Raw genomic sequence first — 25,956 nt, forward strand, 5'->3', positions numbered from 1 at the left:
AATTTTTACTCTCGGGGCCCCTCTACCCTCTTGAAGATTACTGAAGACACGGGGCCCCTCGGTGGCTCAGTGGTTAGGCAACCGACTTGATTTCAGTTCAGGTGCTGATCTCAGGATCTGTGAGCTCGAGCCCCGCATCAGGCTCCGCGCTGACAGCAGAGCTTGGTTGGAATTCTCTCTCCTTCTCTCTCTCTCTCTCCTTCTCTCTCTCTCTCTCTCAAAATAAATAAAAGACATTTTAAAAAAGCTTTAAAAACAATTCCTGGGGACCCCAGAGGGTGTTGCTTAGGTGGCTATACCTATCAGCAGTTGCCATATTCCTCGTTAAAACTGAGATTTTTTTTTAAATGTTTACTTAGTTCATTTGAAAATAATAGTGTCACTGAACGTTAACATAAATTACCTATTTTTATGCAAACACAAGTACCTTTTCCAAAAACACAAAACGATTAGTGAGCAGGGTGGTGCTGTTTCCGTCTGTAAGCATCTGTGGGGTCTGGTTCAGGCCGTTAGTGGGACTGTCACACCTGCTTTGGTGCGCCGTCCAACGGGACAGGTTGCTCAGGCAGAAGAGACAAAGGTGGCCCAGCTCACAGGGACGCGGCCGGAGGGGGAGCGGGGTCCCGGGCTGCAGGGCCTGCGGGCTTTCTGGATCAGTAGCACCAGGGCCCCGGGCCGGGAGATTCAGTCACCTGCAGGGCGGCCGTGACCCTGGCCAGCGAGCTCCGGGGACCCAGCAGCATCGGGGCAGCACCACGAGGGCTCCTGACCTCGCCCAAGTCTGCGACATCAGGGCCTGGTCACGTGGAAAGGCCCAAGCCCTCCCCAATGTTGACACGTGTCATTAGACAACGGAGGGGGGGGGGTGCACAGGCTCCCAAATTCCCATTTCCACTTAAGAGCCAGAATGTCACTGCCGGCCACACACACCGTCAGCTGTTTTCCTTAAAGGGACAGCCTAGCGCCATCTTTAAGAAAGTGTCTGGCAAGTGCCCAGGCGTGAACACCCACAGGTCACCTGTCAGTTACCCCTTGGAGCACAGTCGGTGTCTGCGGAAGAAGCACGCATTGGGCGGGCCGAGGACGCCAGCCCGTCCCACCTGGGCACACTGAGCACTCGAAGACGCGTACCTCCAGGGCGGAGACGTAAATACCTCATGAAAGGAATAACCGCCCCGCCTCATCAAGAACATTCCCAGGTGAAAGTGGCTGGGTCCGTGCGCGTGCCAGGCAGCGTGGCCCGAGGCCTCTGTGGCACCGCAGCCCTGCCCGCCGCCCGCCCGCCACCAGGACAGGCTCGGTCAGCTCGGCGAGAAGGCTGCATCTCGTCCTCTGACCAATACAGCTCAGGCCACCTGACGTGCCCCGGGGACCCCAGGGGCCCAGCGGCCACACCTCGAGCGCGGTTCATTTAGCACAGAAGTACAATAAAGCATAACACACTCCACAAAGGTAAAGACCGGGATCCCCGAGCGAGGTGAAAAGAGGATGACGCCGGCTAAAGTAAAAGGTTACGTGGAAAAGAAAACGGGGTGGTCACAGCTTACTACCCGGAGGGGAGGCCAGGTCAAGATCAGGCTGATGTCTGTCTCCACAACGTTGTTCAATAGCGCCACCGGGCCCAGCGCAAGCTCTCGAGCACAGTCTGCAGCCCGGCCCTGCGCTCCGTCCTGCCCGAGAGGCGCTCCCCGGCCTGGACACGCCCACACAGGTAACCTCACGGACAGGTGGCCCTGCTGTCACTCACGCCCCTCCCTGGAGTTAAATTACACACCCAGGCGTGTACTGTGAAAACTGAGACGTCACCGTCCTGGTCGAAGCCCCTCAGAGCCATCAGCGAACTGCTTCTTCCCCTGAACAAGCTCTTACTTCCCACCCCGCTTCACCGTCACCAGCGACACCTGAAATCACAAGAGGTTCAGAAGTGGGAAACCGTGACGCTTAAGAGCACAAACCGCCTGGCAGAGTTCCTTGGGCAGATGATGTCCTTCCTCAGAGCCTCAGTTTTCTCACCTGGAAAATGGGGATACCATAGGGATCATGAGCCCACTCCTGGGCCGTCACAAGAATTAAATCCGCAAACACGTAGAGGGCACGTAGAAAAAGCGTCAGTTACAGCACAGACTCACTCAACGTTAGTTATTTTTACCATTACACAGTTATTTACTTGCCTACTGTGTGATGTTCCCAGGAGCGCAGGTGACACCGGTGGGACTTGCCCCGTGTGGTTCACCAGCAGAGCCTGGTGCTTAGGACAGCCGGGCACACAAGACAGGCTCGATCAGTGTCCCTCGATCAAAGGAGTGAGGTGGGGACAGCAGCAGCAGCAGAGGAAGGCTCTGGAACATTCCTGGACTTTCCCTCTGCCCTGGTGCGGGGCCGCCCCACTCCAGCAGCCGGGCCAGTCTCCTGACCCCATCCCCCACAGCCCCACACCTGGGACGGACAGACTCCCGCGGACGTCTCCTCTCTGTCTCTCAGGAAGGAACCCTGAGACCAGCTGCTGCCGGGCATCGGGGTGGAATCCTCACGCACAGCCGGGGGCCGCACGGCCGCTCACATCTGAGGGGTGGCCTGGTGACATGTGTCACTCGCGTGTGTCCCAACGGTGCTATTTGTGAGCCTTTATCCCGATAAAATGAGAATAATAAAAGCAATCAGCCACAAATGCCAAGATGGAGGTCTAAGAACATCCCACCGCAGTGTATTTACTACAGTCTAAAACCCTGAGGTCCCTCTAGTAGAGGACCTTTAAGTACTGAAATAGCACGCAGCCATCCCCACGCCCGCTTGGTTCCGCGGCACACACAGCAGGTGTGGGTACAGGTGTGCATGTGCGCACAGATGCCCAGGTGGAGAATCGAGACGCAATTTAACGCGAGTCTTCTCAGAACTGTCCCCCCAGCCACCTGTAGGCCACTGGGGCCAGAAGGGTGTTTTCTTTTCTTTCCTGTATCTTTCGGCCTTGTCCGAATATGAGACTACCTTAACTTTTAAAATCAGGGGGAGGAACGTATCTTCCCATTTATTGAATAAACCGTTTCCACAAACACAAAATCAACGACTGGCCCCCTGAAAGTCTGGTCTGCGCAAGAACCACTTCTGAGTGCTGGCCTCGGACCTCTCTCGCGGGTTCCTCCCGAGCCCGGGACTGGAGAAGCAGGCAGGCCCGGGGACAGCGCTACAGGAAACCGGGTATTTGAGGAATATCTCCAAGCACAAGTAAGAAGATTCTAAATTTCGAACCCCAACCAGCCGTGCAAAGGCAAAACCCCAACCACGACGAGCCGAAAGAAACGCGGCACGGAGGCATCCCACGAGACATGTGCCTCCGCCACCACCCATCACTGTGGCCCCAACACGGAGGTCCCACACCACACGCTCCGCAAGACAGAAACGCTGCTAACAGAGCGAAAACTCAAAGCAAGAGGACAGAGCCACCTGGGTCTTTAGGTAGTTGCCACTAAATACAGAGCAGTGGTGCTTGAACACGTTGAAATAGAAGAAATAAATCCTGTAAAGCCCACTGTCATTGTGTATTTGCCCTGGCAGGTGCTGGGCAAAACCCAGGCGTCTGCGTGTGCCAGAGGCAGCTTCCGACTCACCAACGTTTGTAACGGCATTATTCAAAACAGCCAAAGAGTGCAGACAACCCGCGAGTCCATCAATGGCGAAACGGACGACACGTGGTCACCCACACAATGGAGTATTATCCGGCCTTAAAAAGAAAGGAAATTCTGACATTTGCTACATCATGGATGACCTTGAAAATGCTATGTCAAGAGACACACAAGGACAAAAATTTTCTGATTCCACCTGTGGGACCCCAAGAATAGACAAACTCATAGAGGCAGAAAGAATCCAGAGGTTTCTCGAGGCTGGGGGTGCAGGGCTGGGGAGTTAGTGTTTAGTGTTTGGGAAGATGAGAAAGTTCTGGGGACGGATAATAACACGGATTATACAACACTGTTTACGTACTCAGTGCCCCCGAACCATACACTTAAACATACCTAAAATGCTCAATTTTATGTTGTTTGTATTTCACAACAACAGAAGCACCGTGAACAGAGAAATTAGGAGGCCTGTCAGTCATCCCCGTGTCAGCAGAGAGGAAGGGACTGCTTTATTAAGTAAGTGATACAGAACAAGCTTCAAGAAGTAACAAATGAAAAGAGCAACCAGTTGAGAAAAATCGACAGAAGGCAGCGTTCCTTAAAACCTGCATGGTTTACTCAGGGGCTCCTGGGCCTCTCCACCGAGCACCCCCCACAGCTTGCTCGCGCTCCGTCCCCAGGGCACCACGAGCACGACACCCGAGGACTCTCCCAACGGCGACGCGGGGCAGGTGAGCGGTCCGCACACCAGCCCCCATCACACAGAAGACACCCCCCCCACAATGTTCCTAAAGAGAAGCCAACTCAAACCCACAGACTCCACCTTCTCAAGCCCTGTGAGTTCAAACGCAAGACACAAAGAACAAGGGAGACCACATCACTCGCTCATGGTTAGCAATCTGCACCTGTTTCTGGAAAACACCACGCTTTGACTAGAGCCGTAACGATTCACTAACGGCCTCCCTGAGCAAATGTTTCAGACTTTCCGACACGCAGAGCCCCAAGGCAGCGGCAGGAGCTGCAGGCTGGCCCAGTGCTGGCTCTGCCCTCACCAGCCGCCGGTTTCTTCAAGCACAGGGCTTAGCCTCACCGTCCCTGCCTGGAACAGAGGACAGAGGTAGCGCCCGTCCCACTGAGATGAGCTCCTGGCATAAATGAAGCGAGCTTAGCCCTCGGACGCATCCTCTCCTTCCCGAGGGAACAGGGGATACAGCAGAGATGCGGGGTGGCCCTCCCTCCCATCCCGCGCTACAATAGACAGAATACACCCCGGGTCCAAGACACCTGCTCTCCGGCCGCTCTGCGGAGCCCGGTCCTCAGCGAGCAAGGCTCGGATCGCGGCTGCTCAACTAGAATAGAGCAGACTCCTCTCAGTTTTACACAGAAGTTAATATTATCAACACCTCTGATGTTTGTCGTTTATGACTCTTCCTTAAAATTCTGATCCTGACCACAGCTTGTGTGCCCAGGCTAAAAACAAGCAGAAACCAAAGACCCCGGAAGCAGTCAGCTCAGCTCCCTGGCCGGATGTGGACTCGGTCTTGGGGCGGTGCCGTTCCGTCTATGGGCGCTGGAACAACACCCCAAAGCACGCCCTGTGCCCTGCGGGGACCCAAAGCAACCCCATGGCCAAGTTCAAGGGCACGGCCAAGGCCCAGCCAGTTCCTTCCTGACCCTAGCGAGCATCCCGGGATGGCCAGCTGCACACTGCCTGATACGGCGTGGCTGCTGCCGGCCGCCCCGCGGGCCACACGGCCGTCGTTTCTCCCCCGAAGGTCCGTGGAGGCCCGGCCCAGACCCCATCCACAAGGCCCTCGCTACGCGTCCCTCACCATCTGCCAGCTGCTGCCTCCTGGAGCCATCCTCTCACGTGCCCAGTGGGAAAGCGGGCTCCTCGCAAACACCCTGGAAGCCAGGGTTTTGCGTCACCCACCTGTGGCAGGGCTCCATCACCCCTGGCCGGCTGCCCAAACCACCCATGAGAAAACCTGAGGCAAGTTCTTTCTCCCCATAACCCAGGAGGAGCCGTGACGCAGGGGCGTTCTGTTCAGTCCCGGCCACCGCACGCTGACCCGTAAACTGAGGGCCGTGGGGACAGCAGTTACTCGTCTGTGACCCGGGCAGAGCCTGCGAAGGGCCTCAGATGGAAAGGCCTCCACCGAGGCGGGTCCGGCTGCAGGCAGCCCGGCGGCTCTCTGGAGCTGTTCCGTGCTGCTGACGGAGTGGGACAGAGTGTGCGGGAAGCCTGAGGGCCCCACAGGCAAGGGGTGGGCCGCACGGCCTCGGGGCCCACCTCGGTCCCAGAGGGGCCGAGACAACGTTCTGAAACCACCCACGCAGGGCCTCTCTAAAGGTCACAGGAGACCTGCTGGAAGAAGGCAAAGGTCCCCCGCGAAGGGGACACGGGAAGCGGGAGGAGGACACACGGACCTCCCAGTAAACAGAGCACATCTGTGCAGCGCGCCCGCCAGCTCAGCGTCCTGGAGGAGGGCTCCTCCCAGAACACAACGGATCGAGCCGGGCGGGCGGGCCGGGGGTCAGGAGCCTGGTGTTTACGTCCGATCCAGACAGCGGAGGGTTTATGACGACGTTTACTGACGCAAGAGCGCCCCGCTGCCGCTCGCCAGAAATTAATCAGGGGAAGAGGAATTCTTTTTAAGAAACCACTTGGCGGCCACTGCCCCGCCTGAAAGGCCGAGTGTAAGCTGAGCTCCTCCTCTGGGCCCGGGCCGCCAGGGAGCAGCAGCACACCCGGGACTCACGGGCCACGGGCCCGGGGCTCAGGCAGGGGCACACGCGCCGGGGAAACGAGGGCCCCAGGCCCCCCAGATCGGGGGTGAAGGGTCCGGTTGCGGGGCCCGCCCCCCGCCCCACACCATTCACCACAGCTCCCCAAACAGAAGCCAGGGGCGCGCACCTGCCCTCTCCGGGCCCAGGCCACTCCGGAAGGCCTCACTGTGACGGTCTGAGTGGACCCCGGCCAGCTGGCCAGACCCTGCGGAGACTTTCCCGTCGGAATAATGGGGGCCCCCAAGCTCTGCCATCTGTTGGTAAAATCCCTTTCGTAAGAGTCCTGCCATCAGTCACCAAAGGGCAAAACCGTACAACACACAGGTCTGATCCTCGTCCATCACGTGGGTTCAGCAGAGCCTCCCCGCGGGCCGGGCCGGGCCGTGTACCCAGAGCGGCAGGCTTCTCTCTCTCTCCGGCCGTGCCCTCTGCACCCCTGCACTCACAGGGCTCCCTGCTCACTCCCCCACCCCCGCCCCCGCCCCTGCACAGCCTGTGTCCGGAGCAGCCAGCCGCCGCGGGTGGAGACCATTCAGCAAGGTCATGGGCTGGGGGAGGGTGGCTGACACGTGCAAACACCCCTCCTCAAATCTGCTTCCTGAAATGATGTCAGAGTCATCCTGAAATCTCAAACGTGGGAACACCTTCAAACAAGGTATTAACATTTGTCAGAAAGGGCAGGAGTCTGACAGCACCGACAAAGCTGAAACTTGCCAGATGCTCTGGGGCTGGTTCTGGGATTTGGGAGGTTCTGGATTCCCGTAAGGATGACAGCAGCGGACATCCTGGGCACGACCGGGCCCTGGCGACGTGCCCGCCTCACGCAACCCTCCCAACATCAGTCGGTGAAGCCTCTCGTGTCCTGGGTTTTCAGAGAAGGAGACCCAGCCCAGAGGGAGGGTCTCTGAGCCCCGGGGGAGGGGCCGGGGGCGGAGGCCGGGCAGTCCACCTGCAGAGGCGGCATGTGATGAGCAAAGGGGGGAAAACTCAGGCAGGGCACTGTGAGTGGTCCCGACTCTGGCCCCGTGCCCCCACCTGTCAACCTGCACACCGACGGCCTTGCTCCACGGCGCTGGCTGTGAGGAGGTCACTGAGAAGGGGCAGTGGCGGCTACGGGACAGGCGCTCGTGTCACGCCGAGATCTGCCGGAGTGTCACCGTCTGGCTCAGAAAGGACGCGCGCAGGACCATCGCCCCGCGGCACCGCGGTCAAGCGGGCACTGCCTCCGCCGTCGCTAACTAACGACCCACTAACTCCTAGCTACTCGAGAGAGGCCCCCAGGTCACGATGTCATGGGGGCCGCACCCACCACCACGGACACTGGCAGGGGAACAAGGGAGGCAGGACTGGCGCAGGCTGCGGCTCCCCGGGGCCACAGGTGGGAGCTCAGCTGCAGGGGTGACTATTCCCTGGACCGAGGCCCCCCAAGACACCGCGAGGAGGGGGCAGGTCCCGGGCCTGTGCTCCAAAGGGCCCCTGAGTCTGAGAGGAGGCGCCAGGAACAATTTCAAGCGCAGCGACAGCCGCTGATCCTGCCTAGTCACAAAGGCCTGACCGAGGACTCCGGTGAGCCCTGCCAGCTGCCGGAGACAGGCCTCAGCGCCCGCCCGCAGCATCCAGGGCCGCAGAAGGCACCGGGCAGGAGGGCATCTAAGCAGCCATGCCTGAGTCCTGCCTCCGTGACCACCGTCCCCTCCCACCACTCCGGCGTCTACTCTCCATCGGCAAGGGAGACAGACCGCCACGAACCCTGCGGAGCGCCAAGTGTTTACAAGTCAGCCAGACTCCACGCTGTGTGTGTTTTGTTATCTCGAAGGAGGATGCACATTCCGGAAACCATCTTACAGCAGCGCTGAGATGGTCTTCTGGTCATAAGGCCTCACCTCCTGCGGGGAGAAGAAAAGGCTGGCTTCCTTAAAAGTAAGCAATCTGTAATTCCACTTGAAAGTGAAATTGTACTTATTTTTAAACGATTTGAATTAGTGTTTACGTGAACATAACGTACTTCCAGACGCAACAGACCAAGCATGGTATTTATGACCTAACCATGTCATGTGAAACGCACGAGTTACAAAACAGAAAAGGTAAATTTTAATGTGGAAAAAGAGCCCCCCGCAAAGCCCCCCCCCCACTAAAAAAATCATTGAAAAGGAGAAGCTGTGTTACCCTCCGACCCCCCAGGATAAAAATGTGCCAGCCTCTGGCTTACTTCCAACCTTCTGGCCTTGGCTTCCACTCGAACATGAGGATCATGGAATCTCGGGGGAAGGGGAAGAACGAAGACACCATTGAATACAGCCCCCCGCCCCCAAAGCATGATGAACATGAGGCCAAGAGAGACGTGGGGACACACTCGAGCTCTGCCCTGTCCGGAGGGAAACCCGATGCCGGCACAGTCATGACACGGAAGGCTCGAGAAGCAAAGGCCTACAAATTCTTCCCCGGACCAAATCCACAATGAGCTCTGCGTCTGTATTGTGGGAAAAAACACAACTTGGTAAAACCAAGGCGGGAGGGGGCGGGGGAGGGCAGGCTGGCAGGAAGCGTCCCACAAGCGCACAGAGCGCCCCGATCTGCCAGACTTCGCCATTTATAAGGTGGGACGGAAACCAGCTCGTGAAATACCTGAGTTAAAGTGCTGTGAGAGCAGCTCGTGGTGCAGATAAATTTCAGGCACCCTAAAACGCGCCAGCAGCTGTCTGACCACAACATAAAGATCAATACGGCCCGCTCGGTCACCTGGGAAACCCAAATAAGAACCAACGTGGACGGGGCGGGGGGGATAAACATCTCGATGGTGACACTGGGAACACGCTACTAACACGGACACGTTAATCTCACCCCCCACTCTGCCCACGGCAGACCAGCTTACGGCACACTAACCTCTCAGCCAAGGCCGAGGAGGCCTGGCTGACGACGGTGCTCCACGCACGCACCGTGAAAGCTTCCGAATCAGAGCGCTACTGAGGCAGCAAGGACCGCAGGGGCCAAGGCGTGAGAGGAAGAAAGCGAGGGGAGGGCGTATTTGAGCCCGTGTCTCCCCCAGAGGCGTGCGCTCACCCCGGAGGGTGCGGAGCTGAGCAGACTCTGGGGAAAGGAAATGGGATCAGAGCCTGCCAAGGTGGAGGCAGGTACTAGGAGTAAGGAGAGGAAGGGCTCCTCGCATACCAGGAGTCAGGACGGGGAGAACTCGGCTGGCCCTCGCGGACACCGAAATCAGACGGTGCATGAAAATAAAATGGTTCTTCCACCAAGACAGTGTAAAATTCTAAATCTAGATAGGCTTAAAATAGCTTCAAATATTCAAAAGCAACAGACAGAACTAACAGGAGGAAGACCGTTAACCCGCGATCACAGCAGGGTGTTTAAATACCACTAGTGGCAACTGGCACAAAAAGGGGGCCACAGACCAGTGGAGTGGGGCAGGGGGCGGGGAGGGGGGGCCGAGCACCGCCAGCAGCGTGCTTGATGCGCTCGACGGCGACCTAGAGGCTCAAGTCTTCCTGGCATACTCTTTGGTCACATACACGAAACACAGACAAAATCGACCACACGGCAGCAAAGCAAACCTCACGGAATTTTCAAACATCGAAATTATTATACACAGGAAATTCAGCAACCAAGGTGAAATTGAACTAGAAATCAATAACAAAGGCAAGATAATAAGAAACTCACAAAAAGGTAAAATGAAGAAAGACCTTCTTAAATAACCCCTGGATCCAAGAAGAAATCCAAAGGGACATTAGATATCATTCTAAGCTGAATTATAATAAAAAATGACACACCAAAATGCTCGCGCAATCCTGCTAAAGCCATATAGGTTAAAATTATAGCCTTACATCCATGTATTACAAAAGAACGTCTGGAAAAACAAAAACAAAAACAACAACAACTCAGTGACCTAAACACTTCATCAAAAACAAAACAACAACCAAAAAACAAAACAAAAAACGCAAAATAAACCCAAAGAATAAAAGGAAGCAATGGGAAGAGCAGAAATTGATTTCTTAATCCAATAGAGATAATCAAGAAAACTAAACATGGCAGCCGAAAACTATTAATAATCAAAAGGGAGACGTCAAAACACGCAAAGATAATGCAAAAGTATTTAAACAGCTTTATACAATACATTTAAAAATTCAGATGGAATGAAAAAAATTCTTTGGAAAAACCAAACACGTTAAAACTGACACGAGAAAAAACGGAAAATCTGAATAGTCCTGCATCAGTTGAGGGTACAATTTACAAATGTTCTTACAAAGAAAACAGGTTCTGAGACCGAGAAAACTCCGGGGCAGCTTCACCACTATCTTCTTCCGAATAACATCAATCTCATATAAACTCTTCAGGAGAATTTAACAGCGGTCGGCAAACTATGGCTTGGAAGCCAAATACAATCTGTGGCCCGATTTTGCACAATCTGCTAAGAAAGACTGGTCTTTACATTTTTAAATGGCTGTTTACAAAAATTTTAAGAAGAAGAAAAATACATAAGAGAAGCCATATGTGGTCCACAAAGCCTAAAATGTTTACCATCTGACTCTTTAAAGAAACACTCTGTCCACCCCAGGATTAGACAAAAAGGAACCAGCTTACCACACTTTAAGCGGCCGGCACAACTTGGACGTCAAAACCTGACAAGGCTATTTCAAGAAAAGAAAATTACAGGTCAATCTCACTCATGAGTCTGCGTGAAAGAAAGTAAGCCAAATATAAGCAAAACAAACCCAGTAGTATAGAAGGAGAATATATTAAAACCAGAGTTGGATTTATTAACACAGGTAAGGCTTAGCATTCGAGCCTCAACTGAGAAAATTCACGACATGAATCAAGCAAAGGAGAAAAGATCACGATTAATAGATTCAAAAAATCTAATACATTGCGCTAAATCAAAGGTGCCATTCAGCAGACTAAAAACAAAGAGCAAATGTCTGCACTATCATATGGTTTAACCTAATAACCGAACACCTACTTCTGAGAAAAACTCAGCAAGCTGAGGGCAGAAGAGAAATGCACTCACGTGATGAAGCCTACTTACGCAAGCCTACAGCACATATCGTACATAGTGATGAAATGTTGGATATTTTCCCCTTGATTGTTAAACAAGACAACCACGACCACTATCACCAATTCTGTTCAACATCTGACGGAGGGCCCTAGACAATGCAACGATGCAAGACAAAGACAAAAGGTTTAAAAACGAGCAAAGAAGAAATAAAACATTTGCTACCACGGACAGCTGTCGTAAAAAGCCCGAAAGAATCTACGGGTAAACCAGTAGAATAGGAAGCAAACTCCGCAAGTGGTCTAGAGACAAGGTGGCTCCGCAAAAATTAATTTCTAAATACAAACACACAACAAAAAAATAAAGTTTTAAAAACAAAGCAGCATCAAAAAAAAAAAGTAGAAGCAAATCTAACAAAAGAAATGAAAGGCCTCTAGCCTGAAAACTACAAAATGTGACTGAAGAAATTAAAGACCCCAATAAATAAAAAGATACATCGTACGCATGGACTGGAAGATTTGAAACAAGCTGATTTTAAGGCAAATCCATATATTCCCAAAGGAGATCACAGTGGTATTCGGCTGAAATCAAAAAGCTGATTTTAGGTCAGAAGGAAAGGCCAAGGGCTAAGAAGGACCATGATATGCTTTAAAATGATCAGAAGTTGGAGGAAGCACATGACCGACAGGAGCACCAATTACAAAGCTACAATTACTAAGACAATGCTGTGCTGGCATGCGGACAAACAGACAAACGGGCCAGAACGAACTCCAGAAACAGACCTAGACGCATACCTGACTGAGGACAAGATGGCAATTGCAGAGAAGTGGAGAAAGGATGAATCTTTCAAATAAATCTTTTGGGCTGGGGCACCTGCGTGGCTCAGTCGGTTGAGCATCCGACTTCGGCTCAGGTCATGATCTCACCGTTCGTGGGTTTGAGCCCCACGCTGGGCTCTGTCCTGACAGCTCGGAGCCTGGAGCCTGCTTCAAATTCTGTGTCTCCCTCTATCTCTGCCCCTGTCCTGTTCGTGCTTTGTCTCTCTCTCTCTCAAAAATAAATAAGCATTAAAAAAATTGAAAAATCTATCTATCTATCTTTCGGGCCAAATGAATGTCGAAATGGGAAAAGTAACCTTCAATTACCACCTCACATCATATTATTTTTAAAAATCAATTCCAGGGGTGCCTAGGTGGCTCAGTGGTTAGTTAAGTGTCCAACTCTTGATTTTGGCTCAGGTCACGATCTCTCAGTTCATTAAACTATGAGCCCGCATCGGGCTCCGCCCTGAGTGTGGAGCCCGCTTCAGTTTCTCTCTCTGTCTGCCCCTCCTCTGCTCGTGCTCTCTCTCTCAAAATAAATAAATAAACTTAAAACAACAAAATCAATTCCAGGTGGGCTGCAAATCTAAATGTGAGTGGTAAAAACAACGAGGCTTCTAGAAAATAATACAGAGCATCTCTACAACCTTCAAGTCGGCATAAATAAAACCACCAATAAACTTAGGACTGTGTTAAAATTAAGAACATCTGTTCACCAAAAAAATAAGTAAGGGAGAAAATAGCGAAGAAAATCACTAGCAAGGAACTCGCCTCTCGTCTATATAAATAACTCCTACAAACCAGTCAGAAAAATACAGACAGCACACACGATTTTTTAAATGAGCAAAAGACACGCACAGGCACTTCACCGGAGCGGGCACCCAGGGGCCCGGCGGGCACGCAGAGCTGCTCTCGGCACCCTTGGCCATCAGGGCGGCGCAGACACCGCTGTGAAAGAGGACAGCGCCACCAAGCGTGGCCGAGGGCGGGCCGGGGGCCTCTGTGCGTCAGCGCGTAAATGGGTTGGATTGCTTGAGAAAACTGATGGCACGTCCACGTCTTGGCACGAGAAACGCGCGCTTCGCGGGGACCGGCAGCTGTCCCGACAATGCCTTAGGAGCGTCCCAGTAGGAGCCCCAAACGGGAAACCACCCCTAAGCCCTCAACACCAGAACACGTGAACCGTGGCGTGCTCACACGGCGAGATGCCACAACCCACAGAATTGAACCACCCCAGTAAATCTCAGACATCGTTGAGTCAAAGAAGCCGAACGGAAAGAGTCAATGTCTGATGATCGTGTTAACAGAAAGTTTAAAGAGAGGAAAAACGGATCCAAGGTGTCGGGAGCGAGGCCGCTGATCCCCAGGGGGCAGGGGAGGTACGGCAGCCAGGAAGGGCGCCAAGGGCATCTGGGCGCTGGACGGCTCCGATTCCTTGATGTGCACGCCAGTTCCGAGGGTCCCGTGGTGCAAATCTATCAAGCGAAGCGCCACAGGTGCCCTCCACGGGACGCCTGTGACACTTCCGGGACAAGCTGGCTCAGGAATGGGCGCTCTGGACCAGCGCCGTTCACACACAGGCGGGAAGACGGGAAACGTGGCCACACCTGCCAACACGGACCGGTCCGATGAGCGACACTGCGGCCACGGACAACCGTGACAAAGAATAAGGAAACGCGTTCCGCGCTAATCTACGAGAATCCACAAAGGGAAGACGACAAATGCTGGGTGCCGGGACGCCTCTCGTACACCAGCCACTCGTGCCCAGCGCGAGCAAGAGACCAGCCACCAACTCATCTTATTTTCTTCGTTCACATTTTATCAGCAGACTGGAATGCCCCGTCAGGAGCACCCCACACTGCTGGGAGCACCAGTCAGAGCGCACCGACGCCCAGAGACGAGCACCAGCTCAGACGGCCTCAGTTTCCCCCGGCGTCTTCTCCCACGCCGCGAGCCAAGCCGGGGTCGCACACGGCACTCAGGCGTCGGGTCTCCGCAGGCCGCTCTCGGCCACGACGGTTCTCAGACCGTCCTCGTGTGTGGTGGCCCGGACAGTCCCGGGGGGCCGGCAGGTGTAGCACAGGACGCGCGTCCACTGGACACGGACGTTCCCCTCACGCTCAGACGAGGGAGGAACACGGCAAGGGCAACGTGCCGGTCTCTTCACACACGCCGTCCGAAGCCCACAGCCTACGATCCCTCCCCTCACCCCCCTGCTTGTCCTGGACAGCCAGCTGTCGCACACCCGGAGCCCTCCGAACACACCGCCAGCAGGTGCGCAGAGCCTTCTGTGTCCACGCTGGCAAGGCCGGGAGTGGCCACTGTGCCCCAGACGTGCTCCCACTGCCACCTCCTTTCAAACGGGAAGAAATCGGGGCTCAGTCGAGTGAACACAACGAGGCCTGAATGTGGCAGATGAGGAGGAGGAATCGAACGTTTCCATCTTAATTACACCTTGTGGTGATCAGCAACCCGGTCAGATGGCCGCTGCCGGGCCTGAAACCTCCTTCCTCTCCCCAGAGCTCACAACCTGCGTCCGAGAGGGAGGAGGGATGGACGGCACACACACCCGCGTCTGCCCAGGGCCGGCTTCCGCTCCCACACACGGCGACGGAGGGGTCAGGATGCACCCTGCGGACCCGGCCGCACGTGAGCAAGCTTTCCAGGACCAGCACGGGCCACGGCCACGGCCACGGCCACGGCCAGACCGACCAGCCCAGGCGGGACAAGTGACAAACAGTAAGGACAGGGAATGCCGGCTTGGCTCCTGCTCTCCCTGCGGGAGGAGAAGAAAACAGGAGAGAGGAGGGCACCCTCACATCCCTAACCCCAGGGGCCGGGCCCAGAGGAAGAGCCAGAGCCGGGTCTGAGCACAGGCGGGAGCACGCTGAGTGGCTGCGGGGAGGAGCTGACCCCAGCCGGGCGGTCCATGCCACCAGCTGCATCTGTCCCACCTCTGACCCCAAGCGAACTGCCCTGTGACCTTCCAGGGCACCCCCCACCCCAGCAACCCAAAGCTGACGCATCCCCGAGGACTGGTGCTCTCCTCACCGCCCCCGCACCTCCCTCCGCTCGGCCAGGCAGTCTCCCCCATCGCCCTCTCCTCTTGCCTGAGCCTGACCTCCGCCCCTGCTTCCCTTCACCTGAGAAGGACCCAAAACCCCTTTTATGGGTTGTCTTTTCCAACCCGGGCAGAAAGCACCAGATTCTGCAAGATTCTTGGGCCTGACCCTCAACTCACTGTCCCCTCGCCCCCAAGTGTAAACATCACACAGCCTGGACTTTCTAACTCACACGCTGCTGAGTAACAAAGCCACATTCAAAGTCTACTCATGTGTTTGCCTTTTAAATCCCAAACTCGAATCTGATGTTCAGAATTCCCATGGCACTCGATGAAAACGCGAGCAGGTGAACTGCTCTCCTTTTTCTGGGGCTATTTCCTAACCGCTGTGGTCACCACGGGTCTGCATGGACTTCAACATGCACACTCCACGACCGACAGAGACCACTGCAGTCAGTGCGACTCAACTCCATCCACCCAGAAGATTCCATAAGCACCCGAGGCAAAAGGGAGATGCAGCCACGGAGAACATTTCAAAAACCACTGGTGGAAAGTTCTAGAGCAGGATTCTTGGCCCGAGCCTCACAGCTCTCGCCCCACACGGAGTCTATCCTGGCTGGTTGCAGCTTCCTGGTGTTTGAGTTCTGTTTCCAACAAGAACAACTGTGTGGAACCGACTTGAAAGGTATCCCCCCAAACCGTGAAGGCACAGGAAACCCGTTTTTAACAAAAACTTGCGAAAACTATGTTTTTAGTTTACACAAAACCAGAAACTATAGAACCTAGCTTTGTAGAAAACAACAGTAAAGAGGTTTTCTTGGTAAATGATTTTATTTATTTATTTATTTTTTATTTTTTTTGGTAAATGATTTTAAACAACATCCCACGATGAATACGGGGGCTCGTGCGTCAGGCCACCTGTCCGCCCCTGTCCAGGTGAAGTCCAGCTGCTCTCGTGGATCCAAACTCGTCCAGGTGAGAAGGAGGATGGTCATCCCACCAGGTGCGGCAGGCCAGGCCCAGCTCATTCCGAACGTCCACCCCCTTTCTACTGCCAAAGGGTCTGCTTTCAACTATAAATACGGGGCCGCCCTCCTCGGAACCCTGTACCCAGTGCCCCGGTGGAGGCCTCTCAAGGGGGGAGGACAAGATCACCCATCTGTCGGCCATACCGCCACCCTCTACAAAGCCATAACGTAGGCGCTGGCCTGAAGGCCAAAACCAAAGCCACGTGTGCCCTTCTGAAGGGTCAGGGCCCGCCAGGGGGCAACATGGCCCCACCGTGAGGGGACAACGGGGCCAGGCCAACGAGCCCCACCGACGCTCCTCTGGCAGAGGGGTCACGACTGGCACAGGAGCCAGTGGGCACAGAGCTGCCTCTGCCCCGTGGCTCACCCGGTCCCTCCCCCTGCCCAGCCCCCATTGAAAGCCCAAATATTTCAGAACTGGAAACTGTTGAGAAATGCTAAAATGATGTTCTTTCGGGTAACTTACGCAAGTCAAGAAAGACCCAAATTGCACTTTTCTTCTCATGGATGGTGCCGACGGTCGAAACAATATCCCCCGGCCAGAGCAGACTCATCCCACGGCACTACGCACGCGCGGGCCAGATCCCCCAAAATCTGCTAGGAAAGGGTTAAAAAGGCCACCTCCTCAGGAGCTACAGCTGTTGAGGCCGCACTCATGCAAACTGGTCTGCCAAACCCACGCCTACCAGGACCCACATAACATCAGAAGATGTAAGAACACCCACAACCACAGACATCCCACCTTGCGGCTGTCACGCCTCAAGCCCTGTGGCCCCCTGGAGAGTTCAAGGAAAGCCCAACCGAGAACTGAGAAAGTCACATCCGCATCCAGCCAGGGCCACCAGGCTGTGTGAGTCTGACCTCGGCAAAGGTGCTGCCCGGCTGACACGCACGGATCACCATGGGCCGTGACACAGAGGCCGGAAAGCTGAACAGGGCACAAGAGTGGGAAGCTCCCCACATCCCGCTATCTTCCTCTCCAACACGGCCGGGCCGGGCCGGTCCCTGCAGCCGCGCAGGACACGCGGTCTCCAGCTCCGGGCGGTGTCACCTGCCAGGCGCTGATGCTCCATCACACCCGGGACGCTCCCCGCCCTTCTGAGAACCATGTCTGTGCCGGCCACGGGGAGGCTGTCCTGTGTCCCTCACCTGCCCGTGTAGACACGGTCCCGCCTACCTTTGCACCCCAATTCTATGAGAAACAATGTTGTACAAAATGCCCCTGATGTCCGGGGAGCAGCAGAAGGGACCACATCACCATGTAAGAGCGGACAACTTGCTCGCAACGAAAATCTCTGCTGCCCAGGTCTCCAGTTCGCCCAACACCATTTCAAACGTCCTAAAAACTCTTTCTGTCTACTAGTACCTAAGAAAGAAATCCATTAACCCTGCCTTGCTCCCTTTTCCCGGTCCTGTCTGGGAGACTAACATACAGCAGCCGGTGCCGTGTGGCTGCACGCAGGTGACCCAGGATGGAAAGCGCCCGTGCCCTCGCACAGCCACAGGGCGACCGCAGTGTTCCGGCAGGGACAGCTGGGACCAGGCGGCTTCTCGAGCAGAAAGGAGCCAAAGGGAGAACAAAAGAACGGCAGGCAGGTTTGCGTTCTGTATGTCAGACCATGGTGGGGTGATGGGGCTTTATGGGTCAGCCAGTCAGCCCCTGGTTTGGGTCACATGAATGTGAACATGAGACACATCGAGAATTCTGCACCCAAGACTGTTCAATACCGAGCGGAGGGTTTCCGCTACCTGCAACTTCACCCTAAGAGGCGTGAGCGGGCGAGAAAGGACTCCCCATACAGCGCCTAGAAAACCTCAGTTAGGTGAGAACAGACTCCATGGGATTCTCTGGAACTCCAACAGCATCTCACAGATCCCACGGAACCAACGCGTCAATGAGAAACAAGACGCTAATAAAAGCCCAGTTTCTACAAAGGATTTCCTAGGAAGACGCATAGACATCTTGAAAGGAGTAAGCTTTGGCCATGAATGCGAACGGAACACATTAGAATCTTCAGCTCTTCAAACGCAAGCTTTCCTCTTGGCTTCAGACCTCAACAACCGGGTCTTAAGAAGCAAGCTTCTGAAACATGGCCTAAGAGTTGAAAATTTTAAAAAGTGAACAACCAGCCACCCACCGCAAAAGGTCCCCAGAAAAACTCTGAGGACGAGGGCTCACCAATGAAAAAGGACCCCCTGAACAAACACAGGAAGCACGGAGTGGAGGAGCCCACGTGGCCGTGGCAGGTAGTTAGTTTTGCGCAGAAAACACACTCCTCCCATCAGTGACGACCAAATACTTAACATCAAGGGGCTTAAACCAATTTTGCAGATTCCTTTACAAATGTTATTTGAAATGGAACTGTTAGATACAAGACATCTATTTTATTTTAAAATAAAATATTTTATTTTAAAAACCGTTATCACTTTTCTGGGGTGCCTGGGTGGCTCAGTCGGTGAAGCATCCGACCCTCGATTTCAGCTCAGGTCATGATCTCATGGTTTGTGGGTCTGAGCCCCGAGTCCGGCTCTGTGCTGACAGATCAGAGCCTGCTTGGGATGCTGTCTCTCTCCCTCTCTGCCCCTCCCCTGTTCACTCTCTGTCTCTCTCAGGATAAATAAATAAACTTAAAAAAAATCATTAAAAAAATGTCATACAACTTTTTAACAACCCTCGCCTACTACCTTTCCGAAGGATACCGTATGGTAAAAGTGAGAAAATGGTTGTGACTTTGAATATCGTTTTCCATGATAAAATCCCCGAAGCTCTGAAGTTGCATTTCAGCATGGAATGTTCCAGGTCCCAGTCAGGAAGGATCACAGCATTCAAGAACAGAGGCAGGAGCACTGGGCGGAGGAGGGGGTGACAAGGACTGAGGGTGGCAGGGGGCCCGAAGTCCAACAGGACAGAGGCCCCCGTACAACGTCTGGGTTTATGACTCTGAAAGACGACCCAGAGCCGGAACCCAAGCCAGCCCTCCTGGAGAGCAGCTGCGCCCTGCGAGGGCCACTCTCCCTTCGGCCAGCGCCCTGGATCCGTGAGAGGCAGAATCTCTCTCCTCCATTTGTTTTGTAGAAAGGGGAAGGAAGGGAGGGGCAAATGTGGAACAGAAGGTTTCCTTTCATCATACACTGCTTATCACTCATTAAAAGCCAATATTCCCAATATCTTACTAAGTGGCTAAAAGCAGACCAATTTAAAAACACAAAGCCAGAGATGCTTCCAGAAGCTCGAAGTTTAGATCTGAATTTTTCTTAATCGTTATTTTCCTAAAAGTCACTATTTTATATCTTGTCCTCAAAAAACAAGTAAATAAAAGTTTCCTTGTTTTTATTGTTTGTTTGTTGAGAGAGAGAGAGAGAAAGAGAGAGAGAGCATGAGCAGGGGAGGGGCAGAGAGAGGGAAAGGGAGAATCCAGCAGCGAGCCCAACATGGGGTTCCACCCCACGACCCTGGGATCATGACCTGAGCTGAAATCAAGAGTAAGTTATTTAACTGACTGAGCCATCCAGGCGCCCTCCAAATACAAGGCTCTTAAGTGGAAGTAAAAAAGTTTCAACCCAAATCTCCCCAAGTACCCTGGTCTGCCAGTCACCTGGCCAGTCTTCCAGTCCCAGGCTCTAAGGACGGGGCAAAGACAAGCCCAGAAAAAGTTCAGAAATACACTCAAGGCACACCGCAAACGTCACCAAAGCCTGGCTCGACCGTGGCAAGACCACGTTCATTTAAACCAATGGAACACAAAGCGTGTGTCCCAGGAAGGGGCACGGTGCTTAGGGGCAAGAGACCAGGAGCCACGATCCCTTCTCCACACATGTGAGGTCTCAGATCCCAGGGAACTGGGACTGTGTCGCCCCCCCCACCCCAGAGCCCATACCCCACGCCCATCTCTCTGCTCCCAGTCTCCTCCCTGCGCCACACCAAGCTCTCACCTCCAGGCCCCTAGGCCCAGCTCCACGCGCCCCACCTGGGCAGGTGAGCTCCCCTGTCCTGACCTCGCGCATCCCTTCTGGCGGCCTCCGTGCCCCCACCCACCCCCTCTCACCACAGGGACCGCACGACACGGCCCACGGGCTCCACGGAAGCCAGCAGCCTCCACTCCTGACCCGGTCCAGTGCGCACAACGTCTGCCAGCACGGGGCGTACGTCCCTCAAGGGCGGAGGACCCATCCCGGTTCCAGGCTGGCCTCCGATCAGCTGCCTGACATCAGGCTAAGCACTGGACAGCAGTAGATAACCAGCTTCCTCATCTACGAAACAGGAATAACGGCGTTCTGGCCCACTCCACGGGGCTGTCACGCAAAACGAACGTGAGGGCTGCAAAGCACAATTCAGAATGAAGACGCCGCTCGTGTCGGCCTCCAAAAAGCACGTCGGGTTGTGACCTGGAGTACGTGAGAGACCAACGTGGGTCTGTCACCATGATAAGTTCTACACGTGAACCAGAGCCGGATCCGTGGCGCCACACAGCTCCGCACCTGTCCACGCCGGACCTGCCCCCGCCACCGGGCGCATCAATCACGGCCCTTCTGTTCCGCCGCCGAGCTGCACTCAATGGCTTCTAATCATTCTCGCGCTGGGTTTTCTGTGTCAAATACATAGCGCGGGGTTCATTCTTAAATTTCAATATCATTAATCATCCAACATTCAGCATCTCAGAACTCAGAAATTTGCATTTCTACAATGGTGGCTTTGAAAAAAAGGACATAAATGCAAATGTTCCACATACTGTATAAGAATTTTCAGAGAATTGCCAAAACAAACCATCAATGCTCCATTGACAGTGAATTTTCCGAGCTCTTCATAACGACTGAGTATCCGTGATTTTTAAAAGACAAAACACAATTTGAGGATTTAAAAAAAAAAAAAAAGTAGGTTGAAAAAGAAGTCGTTATGTCTCCATCATTTCCAGAACAAACCTTGACTGATTGAGATCCCAGATAATGATAGCAGGGGGACCGGGGACGGTGGTGGTTCACGAGCTGCAAATGTTCGCACTGGGCGCTCCGGGAAGGCCTGGGAGACGCAGACGGGAGACGGACCGGCCATTCTGAACGCCTTCTTTGAGAAAGCAGAGGAGTACGGAGTACAAGAGGCACAAGCATCTCCCATCCGAAAATCAGCTGGAAGGACTGAGGCGTTTCCTGGCCCCCGTCTCTGGAACACCTGCATTCGGCCCTCGTCAGGAACTGGTTTACTCCCCAAACCGCACCCAGCCCCGGGTCCTGCCCCCGGCCCAGAACTCCCCCAGGTCCACCAGCCGCTGTGGAGTCTCTCACGCCTTCCCCGAAGGTCATGAAGAAGTTCTTCTCCAGCTGTCACCGGCTGCTCCTGTGGCCCAGTCCCCTGACCTGAGCGGCAGGACTCCCCGTCGGCCGGCTGTGCCCACTGGCTGCACAGCAGCGCTCCTGAAAGCCTAGGCCTGGGCTTCCCCGGGCCTCGTTCAAGGCCGCTCCCGGCTGCCGAGTTCCCCATCTGCTTGTCGCGGCCCAAGGCCTTGCGCAGGGTCCACGGCCCACCTGTCACCACCTGTCACCAGCAGCTCCGAATCCGTGCCTTCCCTGTGTTAATTACACGTCCTCAAAATTCACTTCCTCCCCTTAAAACTTCGCAATATCCCTGAGACGTGCAATCATTGCAAAGCATGATGTAAGTGACATACAAATGTTCCTTTCTGAGATAATTTCTGTATTAAAATATAACAACCTTGGCAGCCAAACTGGCCGAAACAAACAGAGTCAGGATCAAACGAAGGAAGCCCGAGTGTGCGGATGAAGGAAGCCCAGAGCCCCAGCTCGGACCAGCCAGAGGCAGAGCCTTGTCCCGGGAGACTTTCAGGATTAAAACTTTATGACAGTTTGAAGAAATGAGACTATGTTGAAACTCACCAATCACTAAGTTATTGTCAACACAGACTTTTTGGCTGCTTTTATGCAGATGGGGTATTCCACACTGAACAAAATATTAAGAAATCAAAGAACGGTCCAAACTAAAGCACTGATCTTACGTACACGAGTTTTCCTCAAAATAGTTATTCTGTTTTTAACTCAACACTATATACCCTTTTCAAAGATACAGAGAGAGATAGGGCACTTGAATTACTCACTTCCAGTCCTGCTCAACCAGTTTTCCATCAAGGGCATGGTCTGGAGGGACACAGGTCCCAGGGACTCCACTGCGGGCTCCCTGAGATTTACCAGGAGGGCAGAGGAAAAAGGGCGCCTTTGCTTGTCCTGCCGGGAGGACCCCACGTGTGTCCATCCTCCATCAGTGTTGGGCCGGGGACTCACCTCCAAAGCGCACGCCCTGTGTCCTAATAAGCCCATCCTGGCCTGTTTCGGCACGTCCCCAACAGGGAAGGGTTTGGGGCGCTGGCTGAGGCAAGACGCAGGATATTTCTGTACCTGTTCTGTTCTTCTCGCTATCAAAGAGGAGTCCTTGTAGCTGGATTGCCCAGGCCCTTTCCCCAGGCTGCTCACATCATTAGGAATAGTTATTCAGGGCAATAAAACCCCAACAGTGAACAGTTTTACGTCAGAGAACCAGGGCCCGGCTCTGGCAAAGTTCAGAAAGAACAGCAATAAAATCGTAATGCATACCTCACCCGGCACCAGAGGGAGTTTTAAAGAAACACAGGGGAGAGAAAAATCATACACATCAGACAAAAAGGTCATTTTATCATCAGGGCAAAGCCAACTCACACTGCCAAGTATGAAGAGGGGGGACCGAAGGCAGCTGGGCTGTCCCCGGGCCACAGGGGAGCACGGCAGGGCGGGGACGGCCAGGAGACAAGGGAGACTGCGCACTGGGCGGCCAGAAACAGGTCTCGGCCCCTTGTGTTCGGGAAAAGCGACAGAGAACTCCTAGAAGTTTCCCATTCAAGATAGCAAACTGAACAACCATTATTCCCTACCTCCCGTAAATCCACTCAAATTGACATAAATAGAAACATGAAAGCATTCACAGTAAAGCTGGGTAATGAGAAAACGGCAGCATAAAGTAATAAGGAACTCGGGGTACTTGCTAGAAAATCCCAATCCCGTGGGATCAAGGGGACAAGACAACAATCCCATCCGAGGCGGGAAGGAGAGTCACAGCTCAGCCCGACTCATAGGCCAGAGCAGTGCCAGGAGGTGGCAGCAGGGCGGCCGAGGGGCATCCGGTGTGCCGGGCCATGCATGGCTGCTCTGGGAAGGGGGCAGAGGCCTGAGGAGACCCGGGCTAGAAGGGGGAACATCCCCGGGGCTTCAGCCCCCCCCCCCCCACACCACCGACACCAGAACCAACACGGGAGGGACCAGGGAGGTCTGGGCTCGCCTGGTGGCCCTGCCCACACCATCCCTGACCCTCTGAGAGGGACAGAGATGACAGGGGTCAGTGGGCGACACGGCACACACGATCAGACAGGGCAACGACTATAATAAACATCAGTGGGCGAATTCTCCAGATAAAAGGCAAAGGCTCTCGGAAGGAGAACTCTGCCATTTGGTGAGACAAACCTGGAAGGTTAAGATAAGTGTGTAGAGACAGGTCTGTCAGCTAAAGAAGCCAGGGCAGAACCGCTTTTAAAATCGAGTGTCCGACTTGGGCTCAGGTCATGATCTTCTGGTTCATGAGTTCGATCCCCACATTGGGCTCTGTGCTGACAGCTCGGAGCCTGGAGCCTGCTTCGGATTCTGTGTATGTCTCTCTCTCTCTCTTCCCCTCCCCCACTCACATTCTGTCTCTGTCTCTCTCTCTCTCTCAAAAATGAATAAACGTTAAAAAAATTAAAGGCATAATAAACTTTTAGGCAAAGAAACATTAAACAAAGAAAAATACCATATATTCTATTACAAGAACTGAATTACCAAGAGCTAGCCGTTAATGTTTACGCACATAAAAACACACCAAAATACGTAAAGCACAAAAGGATCAGCAGTGCAAAAAGAATGCTGCAAACTACATTTGTCATAGAAAACTTCACATCTTTGTAGAAATCGAGCACCAAAAAGACTGAAGCTATGCTGCTTTAAATCACTTGATGAAGGTAACATTCATAGATAAACAACACACAAAGACTACATACACTCCTGTATATAAGCATATAATACGCACGCATGAGAAAACTTTATACACATACGAACTTCTTTAGACACAAAAACAGGAACAAAAGAGCATTTTTGCCCTTCAAGTGCGTGGGTGGCACGGACCAGATCAGGTCATGTCTATACCAAAACGTGCACCCCCATGTACACAGGGATGTAAATTCAAACAGTCATTTCCCGTAGCATAGTGACAACAGTGAAATGGACTAAATCCACCGAGTGCTGGGGCAGATGAAGAAAAGAACACTCTGTGTGCTCCTAAACTATAATTAAGAAGGTAAGTTAAGACCGTGTCTGGACCAGCGTCTGAAGCTCATGCCCCCAACCTCGCAATTCTACTTCGTGGAACTGATCCACAGGAGACGACTTGCAGAAGCGTCTGTACAAAATAATTACGTGATGCCAATTTGGGGCTGTTATAAATAGTGCTACAACCGCATGGATGTCCACCTATAAGCTATCGAACATAAGATTTATGTACATACCAACATCAGAAGATGCTCGTAACATATTAAAATTGAGAAGAGAGCACAGAACCCCACATACGGAATGATTACACTCTTGTGAAATGTTTGCACCCACACCCCTCTATGTTTATACACAGGAACAAGGCACACCCCCAACTCAACAGCGGTGGCTCGAGGAGTGGGAGGGGGAGCTGGGCACCGCTCGCGTCTACCTTACACACTTCGATGCAGACTGCTTAATTTTGCTTTATGCTTTACAGCAATCAATACGCGAACAATTTAAATCAATAAAGCTTTCCTATCTAAATATAACCGGGAATCCTGCTCTTTGAGGCTTCTGGCAACTCCAATCAGAGCCAAAGGAAGGTGTGAGAATGTTCTGGAGCGATCCCAAAGGGGAAGACCCAGACCCTGACCCTCCACGTCCACTCTACTGGGCCAAGCCCCGAGGCACACTAAGAGAGACGTGGGTGCCACAGGGACACTTAGCATCCGTCCGGGCGAGCCCCACCTCCTCTCTCACACAGATGCAAGACAGAACTGATCTCTAAGTGCCCTTAAAGACCACGTTGCACCGGAAGAGGCAGCAGGCTGGGCAGCAGACAGTGCTGGCTCTGGAGGGGGGTCGGTCCCGGCAGACAGGACGGGACAGTACCGCGGGCTCTACGCGGGAACACACACTGTGACTCCGCAAGGGCAGAAGGAGAAGCCCTAAGTGCACGTGCCCGTGACACTCTGCCACTGACTAGCTCTGTGACCTCAGGCAAGTCACTTCTTCCCTCCGGGTCTGAGATTCTTAGGGCCCTGTGAGAACCCTGTGCAAGCCAGATGCTCCGTGCAGTGCCTGATACAAAGCACGGAGGACCCAGGAGCGAGTCCCGTGGCCACCGAGACAGGTGCGGATCGGGTGCCGCACCTCAGACCCAGCCCAGGTGCCCCATCACAGAGGCACTCCCGCCCCACCAAGTCCCCTCAAAACCAAAGAAACTGGATGAGGAATTAACTCTCCAAATCACAGACCGGCCTAAATGGCACCTTGCTAACCACAAGCCTCCTCTCCTCGCATCAATGGAAACCACACG

The 25,956-nt window shown here is 53.7% G+C and overlaps 1 protein-coding gene across 9 annotated transcripts in view; it reads right to left on the reverse strand.

The window, feature by feature from the left end:
• HDAC4 (histone deacetylase 4) overlaps positions 1–25,956 on the reverse strand; it is a 252,977-nt gene that overhangs the window by 226,423 nt on the left and 598 nt on the right. The window lies entirely within an intron of this gene.

Source organism: Panthera tigris, chromosome C1, assembly GCF_018350195.1.
Source record: "Panthera tigris isolate Pti1 chromosome C1, P.tigris_Pti1_mat1.1, whole genome shotgun sequence".
Lineage (NCBI taxonomy): Eukaryota > Metazoa > Chordata > Mammalia > Carnivora > Felidae > Panthera > Panthera tigris.